Consider the following 11,708-nt stretch of genomic DNA (forward strand, 5'->3'; position numbering starts at 1 on the left):
TTCTCCTTACTTCTCCTCCGTGGCTTTTACCGGTGTCCAGCGTTAGAGGCCATCTGGAGATCTGGACAACCAACTAGATGGCGTGTTTTCAAGGTTATTTTTCCACTTCTTCTCAGATGGAGGAGGCGGCGATTCCGACGGGCACCCGCAATTCCATTTTTTCTGGAGTGTGTGGCGTAGGCTTCATTCTTTAAAGGAGCTGTAAAGTGTAATATAGCCACAATATTTCAATGTACCATCATGTAGGACCTGGCTGTTTTATCAAAGGTTCGGTTTAAACTGTTAACGGTTGTAACGTGTGAGTTCCGTGCCTGTGAGGCGATCTGCGCCATCTGTTGACCTTTCTCTCTCTCTCCGCCTCGTCTGCTCGCTGGTGTTTGCAAAACCTCGCATCCGAGTGATTTAAACGAATGACTGGTCTGCGTTCTTGTGTTCCGGAATACGCAAACCGTGCACCTTCGCAAGGAACAACAACAACAGATAAATTAATGATGATGAATGGGGAAATTCGCCACATGAGGTGCGGCCTACTACCCCAAGACACAATGGACAGGATGAGATGCGTCCTGATGATGAGATGATGAACGACGCTGAATAGGAGTCGATAGTCAGTGGAGTCAGCGAGACAACATCGAAAGAACGCTAGGCAAAAACACAACACACACGACCAGCTCACTTTCGCCTCCCTCCACCGCTTACGCGGAGTTGAAGGGAAACTATTAGATTAGAATTACCCAGAAAGAAACAGTGAAGACTACGAAAGAACTCAGCACGTCGAGCTGGTGCATAAAAATTTCGAACCAAAAGGGTTGACCCACCAATTTGTAATCGTATTGAATGGGACATGCGAATGCTTGCCTATATCACATTTCAAAAGTTTGTAATTCGACAGTGTGTGTATTGTCATCAAGCTGGCGAACTACCTATGGAGGTATATAGTCCCCTTTGCACTGATACTAACTGCACGTTACAATCCCACAAGCTAAATAACAAACGGCCGGTATGCCAATAGGCCGGTATGCATCCGGATCACGTTTTCTGGACGGGTCCTTGCATTCTCCAGCAATTAATCACCTTAGGGCATTACGTCGCCGAGCAGAAAGAACGGCTCGTCGGACAGGGCAACTTACGAACATTGTGGAATACCGCCGGATGAAAGCTAAAGTAACACAGGAACTTAAGAAACAGGACAGGAAGCGTTGGCGTAAGTTTTATCACAATCTTTCACCGTTTGACCCGGCCACGAAGATCTGGCGGACAATCCGATATCTGAAGGAGGCGCCCCCTCAAAGAATCCTCTCGCGGCCTTGGCTATCGTTAAGGGTGTAGACGAAAACACGCTAGCGACGGACTTCTTTGTGGTACTAAAGACACCGGCGGCCTCCACGACACCGCTACACCGCAGTTTTGTCCACAGTTTGACGGCTGAACTTCACCAAGGCTGGCCCCGTACACCGGAAGTTATGGACCGCGACTTCACACTAATCGAGCCAAAGGCAGCGTTGAAGCTTGTGAACGCCGGCTCGTCCCCGGGACCCGATAAAATCACCTATGCCGCACTGCGAAACCTTGACGGGCGGTCACTCCAAGCTCTCCTTCATGTGTATAATACGTCTTGGCAACAAGGATCTTTACCACCTACCTGGAAGGAGGCATTGGTTGCTCCCGTCTTGAAACCAGGCCAAATGCCACATCCTGCTTTCGCCCTGTGAGCCTGTCAAGCTGTATGGGAAAACTGATGGAGAGAATGGTTTTGCATCCCCTCGACTGGTGGTTCGAAAAACAACGTGCGTTCCCTCAAGAAATGGCTGGATTTCGTCGCCACCGAAGCTCCATGGATCCAGTTCTCGACCTAGTCTATACAGTCCAACATGCTCGTGCCCATCGACGGATCGTCCTATCGGGTTTCCTCGACATCAAGCGTGCATGTGATACTGTCTCGCACATTTGTGTGCTGCACGCCTTGCGCTCGTTTGGGGTATCCGGTCGGCTCTTCATCTGGCTCCAAGACTTCCTTACGGACCGAACTGTCGCTGTACGTCCCAAGGCCAAAGCCCTCAGCATCCTGCTCATCAAGGAGTCCCCCAAGGAAGTATTCTGAGTCCGACACTCTTTAATGTGGTGATGGCCGGCCTACAATCAGCAATTCCTCGCAAAGTGTCGTTTTCCGTGTATGCAGATGACGTCGCCCTTAGGACAGTAGGAAAATCACGCCCAGCCATACAGCGCCGCCTGCAGCTCGCTTTAAATAATGTACATTCGTACCTCACGCACCTTGGGATAAACCTTTCACCCGAAAAGTGCGAGCTCCCTTTCACGGGCAAAGCTATGACAAATTTCCCTCTTTGGGTTGGTGCCAAGAAGCTTGAGCCGGTACGCTTCCTTGGCGTGGTAATCGACTCGGACTTGCGCTGGGCTCGCCACCTTGCAGCGATGGCTCCCCGCAATTCAACATCTTTCTGGCTCAGGATGGGGCTGGTGAGGGCGACTGTACAGCCTTCCTATCCTGCACAGGATATCAACAACATCATTAAATACCCTTCGCTCCCTGTTTGCTCGAAGCCTTCGGCGCTGCCTCGGAGTTCCAAGAATGGCTAAAACACGGCCAGTCCTGGCTGAAGCTGGTGAACTCCCGGTTGAGGTTCTACGTGAACGTGAAACGGCTCGGCACTTCCTACGTTTGTGTGCTCACATTCCCCGTCACGCGCTCCTCAGGAAGATTCGATACAGCCCTGAAAGCGGCTTCTATCGAGTAGCGACACGCCAGACTCTCACTGGCTTCACAGCTAAGGACATTATACTGCCGGAAGCCCCCTGGTCTCTGCCGGTAACCTTGGGAAAGAAGAGATCAGGTCCAAGTCCTTCGAGCCCATTTTCATGCTCTGGTAGACGAGAAGTTTTCTACGTTTACGGCGGCATATACAGATGACGCATCCCGAAACAACAAGTCCGCCTCAGTATTCGTCACACCATCCGAATGCAAGGACGACGCCTTTCACATATCCAACCTTCTCAACAGCTGCGGAACTCTTCCTTTTCTTTCTACAACACATCGCTGATTTCACCCCGCGGGAATGGGAAGTCTCTAAATCTGCACTCCATCCGCACCCCTGGTCCCAGATGTGTTAATGGCTTACCACACTGTCTACGCAGCAGGCCACAGGCTAGTTCTCCAGTGGGGAATGAGCAGGCCGACAGCGCCGCAGAAGTAGCACTCTCGTATCGGAAACGGACCAGTATTGTTCTGCTGAGAGGAGACCGTCGTTCCATTCTGCGACGCCTCGTGACACCCCTGGCTTCGTGCCAATGGACAACCGACATTCTCCCCCCATGTGTTGAGCAGAGTTGATCCAACGTTCGCTTTCCCCATGCCACGAAACACCTCTCGTCAAGATCTCGATGTGGCCTTTACAGCTCAGTGGCGTTACCGCTTGAGACAAGTTGACTCTCCCACTTGCTGCCACTGTGGTGCTCTAGAGGATCTGGAGCACATCCTTCTTCATTTCCCCCACTACCAACCTTCCCGAACCGCACTCTCCGAGTCTCTTAGTCAGTTGGCCCATGCTCTCGCCCCTTCTCCCTATCGAAATTGCTTGGTCCCTCGCCCTATCTAGCCCAGCAACGCACTGCGCTCAAAGCTCTTTTGACATTCTGGACACCATCGGACTTGGCTCATTATTTTATTCCCCACATCTCCACCAGCAATGGGGTAGAGTATCGCCTCTGGCCGATGAACCTCTCCACTCTCCGTCTCAAAATAAAGTTGTAGGACAACAACTCCACTCTGCATGCTAGAACATAGCATCCCTCGAGGCAAGCATAGATTAAATACACGAGTCAAGGAGTTACCGATGACCCTCCAGAGTGTATTCGTATTGTCAACTGTAGGATGGGACAAGCGAAAGCTTGCCGAAAGTTACCGATTACCCAAATATATGTATTGGCACCATGGTGGAAGACCAACCATGATGCAGGTAGTTTACAGTGTATTGTCATCAAGCAGTCGTATTGCCAACTGTAGGATGAGACAAACGAAAGCTTGCAGTCTACAACCACGGCAATCGCCGCCAGCCATAATGGAACGCCAACAGTTTATCGGGTCAACAACTACCGATAACTGTAAATGACGTATCATCATTTGTCAGCATATGCTTTTGCCGGTGTCCAGTGTCAGAGCGCCATCTGGAGATCTGGACAACAAACTAGATGTCAGGCTTCTTTTTCCACTTCTCAGATGGAGCAGGCCGTGATTCTGACGGCCACCATTTGGTCTGGAGTGTGTGGCATAGGCTAAGAAACAGGTATTCAAGGTGCACTTGTGATACGTTGCTGAAGATAAACATTTTCCAAAAACTGTTGTCGCAAAAAAACTAAATGATGGCTCCAAACCGACCCAATATTCACTGCACTCGTTCGCGCTCATGCCCCGCCTTGCGATGCCCAGGCGACAATAGCCACACGTCATTTGACGTCGCACACCGTCAACCGTTCAAAATGCCGGACGTGTTGTAATATCGGGAAGTTAGGTGGATTCTAAACGTCTTGCCGCTGGTCAATCCCAAGGTAGCCAAATCAAACCGTACCAAAATCCCGCAATGTTGCAAACAAGCTGATGTTCTGTGGCTGGAACAACATAGAAGGGACCAATACATACAAAGCCTCAAAATGCCTAAGAAATTAACGATGAAAGATGCAAGTCAGTGAAAAGGTTAGCCAGCTGTAGGACTCGAACCCACATCTTCTGGTGGTGAAAACTGCTCGCCACGACCATGGAGGAAGGAAAACACAAGGAGCGGCTCTTCGCTCCAGACTAGCGTAGCCACCCTCAAGCGGTCGCTCGAGTCAAAATCGCCATTGCTTCCTGTCCACCACGTGATCCCGGTTTTGCAAGGCTTTGTTTCTCGCGCTGCTCTCCGTATGATTTAGCTTTCTGAAAGTAATTTGTTGTGGAAATGTGAGCACAGTCGTAGAAACGACGTATGGTAATGTGTTCCTGTCCCGGCTGCGGCTCTCCTTGAACTGTAAGCAGCTCTGTCACGGGAACGCGTTTTGTTCGTCAGTACACGGTGAGTCGTTTTAGTCGCCCGTGTGTGTTCGAGACACCTTGAATTGTTCATTTGGGACCTCAAACTGTGCCGCAGATTCATTTCATATCTTCTGTTGTTGTACAAATCTGATTAATGGTATTTTGCGTACAGCATTCTTTACCACTTAATCAAAGAATGTACATACGTTGGAAGTAACCGTTGCCACACGTGATGTTTCCGGTCCCGCGTACTCCTTTTGCGTTCTGTACACTATGGCTGGTCTTCTAATAGAACAGTAAACATTCGAACACACAGAAATAAAGTGCAAGCACGCGTTCAACGTAATACTGCCATCTGAACTGTGACAAAACTACAGCTCGCGTCGTCTGCTCTGCTGGCGCCATGCTGTCTGGAGAGTCACGTGAGCGGTCACGTGGTAGACAGGAGCGTCCCAGAATGCAGTGCGACGCCGGCTACGCTCGTCCCGATAGAAAACTGTCGGAGGGGCCGCTCCTTGTGTTTCCTTCCTCCATGGTCAAGACCACTGACGAGAAATTTCGACCGTGTTTCGTGACCGTGTTTCGAAAAGATGTCTCGTGTCTCGAAAAGATGTGTAGGACGCTCACGAGGACCATTCATTCTACACAGAGCTCGTGGAACAAAGCGGTATTTAACGTTTCTGTAAATCTCTTGCAACAGCATCGCAGACTTCCCTCACGGCGTCTTTGGAGAGGCGGAACTTTGCACTGAATTGTTCTTCGCTTAATGCACTGAAAGCATCACGATGCCGGCGAAACACACGTACGAGACCTTTCTTCTTCGCAAACAACTTGATCAGCGAGGAACAAGTATAGGTCGGCCACGCTTATGGCGGCATCCGAGCTCCGTGACGAGAAATTGAACGCCGGCACGCTGTCACCGCTCCGTGATGACCTCCTCTCCGCGCTGTGGCGGCGTGGCCGGCACAGCTCTCCGCTCTCCTGCTTGATGACAATACACAGCTATCCGGGAGTTGGAGTCTGGTCCCCCAGTTCCTTCGGTGCCGACGAAGCTGTCTTGGCGTCGAATCACGGCGGGCTGGCTAGATGCCCGCCGCGCCAGTCTTCAGTGGAAGTTGGCCCACGACGTTCTTCCTCTTCGCGAGCGACTACACCGTTTTCACATCTCTCGCTCTGACGGTTGCCCGTCTTGCGGGATGTGTGAAACCGCAGAGCACTGTTTCAGGCGTTGTCGTGTTCCTCTTTTGCTGTAGCGCAGAGTAACCCAGATATTTCAACTGTCGACTGTCGCCTGGGCCACCGTACAGTTCCTGGAACCGTTGCAGCTGTTCCGGGCGTTCAGATCAACTTTCAGATTTGGATCCGTCGTTGCCGGCTGGCTTTCAGTGGCCCAGACTTCGGAGACGCAGCTATATTTCAGGCTGTCAGGGCAGGGCTTCGTAGCCACATTGTCCTTGAGCAAGCACTGTATGGTCTTGTGGAGTGCTCTCGCCGCTGGCTGACGTCTACTCGTCTTTTCCGCCACGTTCAGGGTGAGTGGCAAATCATGTTCTAGCCAGCTCGCTAGGACCGTACTGCACTCTGCAGCGGCTCTCCCGTGTTTGGATTGTTCGCTTGGTATGGTCAGTACGAAAAGCAAACTCTCCGAGAGAGTGTTGTTATCTAGCTTGTAGGACTGTAACGTAAAGTTAGTGTCTGTCCAAAGGGGACTACCTCCATAGGTGGCTCTCCTGCTTAATGACAATACACGCGCTTGATGACAATACACACACACTGGATTGTTCGCATGGTATGGCCCGTACAAACAGCAATCTCCCTTAGGAGCGTTATTATCCTGCGTTTCAGTATAGTGCGATACTAGTGTTCCTGTTCGTGTGCCTACCTCCATAGGTAGCTCTCATGCTTGATGACAATACACAGTCGGAGTCTGAACAGGGTCAGGGTCAAATCTGTAGGCCTGCCCTTTACTTTCCGTGCCCGTTTACTGGCCTCTTGGTACTCCAGCCGTCTGTGGTTCCTCGCCGCTGTATGTCTGCCACCTACAGTCATTCGGGTCTTGTGGGCTGCTTCAATTGAATGGGTCAGGAGGTCACAGCTGTATCTCACGCGTGATCCGGGCGATGTCTAGCACTGCAGATCCGGGCTCTCTTTCAGCCACTTCACAGTCCTCATCATCCAGCGTGCGCTTTCGTGCTCTATTTCGTCGGTCCATGCTGTCCGGTGGTTCACTGATATCACTCACAGCCGTCCGAGAGCACAAGTTCCCCTTTTCACAGCTTGCATAGCTGCCGTCAGACGCGAGATGTCTCCGGACGCTGACGTCTCTCTTTGGGAAGCCAGGGATTTCGACGCCGCGCTCATGGAGGTGCTGCTGGTTCCCTCCCTGCCTGGTGCCGTGGGTGGTCCTTCCGGGAGCGCCTGGCGACGTATCACGGCTGGTTGGTTGGGCGCTCGTCGAGCGAGTCTCCAGTGGAAGCTGGCTTATGGTGTCCTGCCGCTCCGTGAACGTTTGCACCGCTTCCATATTTGTCGCACGGATCGCTGTCCGTCTTGTGGCATCTCGGAGTCGGCAGAGCACTACTTCCTTCAGTGCCAGATTCCGCTGCTCATGTGGAGCAGAGTGGTGGTTGTTTTACATCTTCCGGGTGTCGAATGGGCCACTGTAAGGTTCATGGAACCGTTGCAGCAAGGGACCGGAAACATTTGGCATGTCTGATTGCGGAAATAAATTTCCAAATTTGGATACGCCGGTGCCGGTTATCCTTCGGTGGCCCTGACTGCGGAAGTTTAGGTCTGTTTCAGGCAGTTCGTACTGGACTACGGGCGCTGATCACAAGGCCCAGTCGAGTGCTCCACTCGCATCTTCCGCTATGATCAGGGTAAGTGGCACATTCTATTCTAGCCAGTTTGCTAGACTTGTACTGTCCTCCGTCGCGACTCTCCCGTATATCATGGATGGTTCGCATGGTATGGCCCGTAGCAGCAATCTCCCTTAGGAGCGTTGTTATCCTGCGTTTCAGCATAGTGCGATACTGGTGTTCCTGTTCGTGTAAAGGAGCCTACCTCCATAGGTAGCTCTCCTGCTTGATGACAATACACTTCAGTTTCGTAGCTCTCGCCTGCCCCTGTGGCCGGCCTTCCATTTGATGCCAATACACTCCTGCTTGATGACAATACATCTTTGTCTAATTCATTTCATTGTGTCGCTGGCGGCCTCTCGTCCACCTTTGATGTAACATGATCGCCATCAACCCTCTACTCGAGAGACTGTGCTCGCTTTCTGTTACGTTGGCGCGGCCCAATGGATGCCCTCCACATATTTTTGCGTTCGCGGACGACCTCTCTGTGATCCTTTCTCGCGAGTGTTCCCTGGGGCCTGTTTTGAAGGCGTTTGAAGATCACGGAGCTGTTTCATGGGTAAGACTGAATGATCAAAGAGTGCAGCACTGTTTTTGAACCTCCAGCCTTCCTGCGAGGCCTCTTTGCGTGTTTCAATGAGACCAGACGTCAAAATTCGTAATGTGACTTTTGATTGCAGTGGCACATCTAGTAAATTGACCACGTGTGTTTAATGGTTGCAGAGCTCTGCGGCAGCTTAAGTTCGTTGATTTGCCCATCGCTTTTCGCGCTCACCTGCTAGTGGCCTGGTACTATACAGTCGCTTGTGGTTCCTAGGCGTCGTTGCCACGCCGCCACCACTAATCCGTACTGCCATCACCAGGCAAGCGTTCCGTTTTCTCTGGGGCGGTTCGATGGAGTGGGTCGCGAGATCCCGCTTGCACCGTTTAGCCATGCTCGACAAGTGATTTGCACTTCAGTCGCGCGTTTATTTCGAAGCACACTCCCGAACACCCAGCGTGCGCATTAGTGCAGTACTCTTTGAGATGCGCCACCAGGTGGTTCATTGAAAGCCCTAGGTTTCGGCCAAGGTCCCAAGTCCTGCCTCATCAATATAGTAACTGCGTTGATGTTGTAAGACGTTTACGACTCCTGACGCTGACATACAGTTATGGGCCGTCAGCGATTTTTATACAGCTACCAAGGAGTTGCAGTCTGGTCCCGCAGTCCCTTCGGTGCCGACGTCTTGGCGTCGAATCACTGCGGGCTGTCTAGATGTCCGCCGCGCCAGTCTTCAGTGGAAGCTTGCCCACGATGTTCTTGCTCTTCGCGAGCGCCGTTTTCATATTTCTCGTTCTGACGGTTGCCCGTCTCGCGGGACGTGTGAAACGGCCGAGCTCTGTTTTAGGCGTTGTCACGTTCCTCTTTTGCTGTTTCGCAGGTTACCTCAAGTATTTCAGCTCTCGACTGTCTCCTGGGCCAGCGTGCGGTTCCTAGAACCGTTGCTGGTTCCGCGCACCCAGCGGAAACAATTGGCTTTGTTAATTCCGGAGATAAACTTTCAAATTTGGATCCGTCGTTGCCGGTTGGCTTTCGCTGGCCCAGACTGAGACGCAGCTATATTTCAGGCTGTCAGGGCAGGTCTTCGTAGCCACATCGCCCGTGCAGACGCACTGTAAGGCCTTCTGGAATGCTCTCGCCGCTGGCTGACGTCTAGTCGACTTTTCCGTCACGCTCAGGGTGAGTGGCAATTAAGTCATGTTCTAGCCAGCTTGCTAGGACTATACTGTTCCGCAGTGACTCCCCCGTGTTTGGATTGCTCGCATGGTGTGGGCAGTAGGAAAAGCAAACTCTCCTGGAGGGTGTTGTTATCTCGCTTGTGGGATTGTAACGTACAGTTAGTATCAGTGCAAAGGAGACTAGCTCCATAGGTAGTTCGCCTGCTTGATGACAATACACACTGTCGAATTACGAATTTTTGAAATGTGATGTAGGCAAGCATTCGCTTGTCCCATCCTATAGTTGGCAACAAATTGGTGAGTCATCCCTTTTGGTTGTAATTTTTTATGCACCAGCTCGACGTGCTGAACGGGCCGATTTCTTTCGTAGTCTTCACTGTTTCTTTCTGGGTAATTGTAATCTAGTTTCTCCTGTCTCCCTTCAACTCCGCGTAAGCGGTGGAGGAGGCGAAAGTGAGCTGGCCGTGTGTTTGTGTGTGTGTTGTGTTTTTGCCTAGCGTTCTTTGGTGGTGTCTCACTGACTATCGACTCCTATTCAGCATCGTTCATCATCTCATCATCAGGACGCATCTCATCCTGTTCATTGTGCCTTGGGGTAGTGGGCCGCACCTCAGGTAGCGAATTTCCCCATTCTTCATCATTAATTTATCTGTTGTTGCTGCTCCTTGCGAAGGTGCACGGTTTGCGTATTCCGGAACACAAGAACGCAGACCAGTCATTCGTTTAAATCACTTGGATGCGAGGTTTTTTGCAAACACCAGGACCCGGGTCCCGTTCCCAGACCTGCGTCCAGTCCGCAGGAGGCGCACGTAGCTGCCACTATTTCCATCGCTAAGCATAGTGCTTGTGATATAGGGTTTCATTAGTGTGATTTCTGTTGCACAGTTTTCCGCTGTCTGTTCTAAGGGGGGTGCCTTCTTACCGTTTCCCTTTTCTTCTACTCTCAGATGCAACGACGTTCACATTCCTCCGCCTGCCGTGCACCCTCCCGCGGAAGCCGCCCGAATCCCTCCGGACATCTAGACCGGGCTCAGGTGCAGGGCCCACAGTACCACTCCGTCGCCACCCGGACGCTCGTCCACAACCCGTGTCCTGTGCATCCCGCTCCCGCTGGTACCATCAGCCCCTCAGAGGTGACGACCAGGGCCGCACACCGTTCAAGGGCCTGGCTCTCTCGGAACGCCACCCGGCCGACCCCCTGCAACCTTTGACAACAGAGGAAAAACGGATCCTGGGCCCACTGGGCCGAGTTCCTGAACTACACCGAGCCTCACACCGCAGAGGCGACCTCCTCCAGGCCAGGGTCGAGGCTGCTCGCACCGCAAACGACGTAAACGCAGCGATCTGGACACTGAGGCGCCTCCAGCCCGAACTCCTGGCCGAGACTAGGCCTCATCCGCCCGCCGCACCCTCATCGGCTCTGGAGGATGACGTCGTACTGGAGCCCTGGAGCTTTCCGACGATCTTATGTCTCTGTAAGAGGGGGAGGATGTGGCAAGCCACGCTCTACGCTATCTTATCAAGAGTGGCGCCACTGAAACCGCCAGAAGGCCACTGAGGGGGCGTGGCACTCGCCTACATAAGTGGCAACAGGCCTCGTTGGAGAAGGTCTTTCTCCCGCTGGGAACCGTATGCTGTTGATGAATAAATCTGGTATGTTGGTTTGAATCTCTGTTGTGCTGCTTGTTCCTTCGTGCGTGGAACGGATGGGCTGACGCCCCGGGGTTGTGGGAACACAGTACAAAACTCCATAGAATTCTCATATCACTCTCTGCTTGTGATGGTAGCACCTCCTGTGTACTTTCCAGGTCACATTCTGTTTGACACTGCATGAGAAAAAGGCACGAGGCAGTGGATTTGAGCTTACCATTCGTTCTTGCATTTAAAAATGGTCGGAACAGCGTCTGGCTTCAGGCACCGATTGTTGTGTGACTGGGAATAACAGTAATCCTCAAAATGTTGTCATTCGCCTTTGGGGAAAATGATTCGTCTCCTATGTTCTGGAGCCATTCATTCAGTAGCTTGCTGTTCCAAATGACATCACAATGACTTTCAATTAGGCGTTCGACGTCGTAAAACATGTTTTTAGAATTAATTCAATTCAT

At 51.8% G+C, this 11,708-nt stretch overlaps 1 long non-coding RNA gene across 2 annotated transcripts; it reads left to right on the top strand.

The window, feature by feature from the left end:
• Nucleotides 1-4,988: 4,988 nt before the first annotated feature.
• On the top strand, nucleotides 4,989-10,722 carry LOC135396472 (uncharacterized). 2 transcript variants are annotated; one of them, XR_010423398.1, is made up of 3 exons: nucleotides 4,989-5,066; nucleotides 9,493-9,604; nucleotides 10,551-10,722. It is a non-coding gene; the product is annotated as an uncharacterized LOC135396472 (long non-coding RNA). The 2 variants fall into 2 exon arrangements; XR_010423401.1 differs by lacking the exon at nucleotides 4,989-5,066 and adding an exon at nucleotides 5,485-5,693.
• The last annotated feature ends 986 nt before the right edge of the window (nucleotides 10,723-11,708 follow it).

Source organism: Ornithodoros turicata, chromosome 1 (assembly GCF_037126465.1).
Source record: "Ornithodoros turicata isolate Travis chromosome 1, ASM3712646v1, whole genome shotgun sequence".
Lineage (NCBI taxonomy): Eukaryota > Metazoa > Arthropoda > Arachnida > Ixodida > Argasidae > Ornithodoros > Ornithodoros turicata.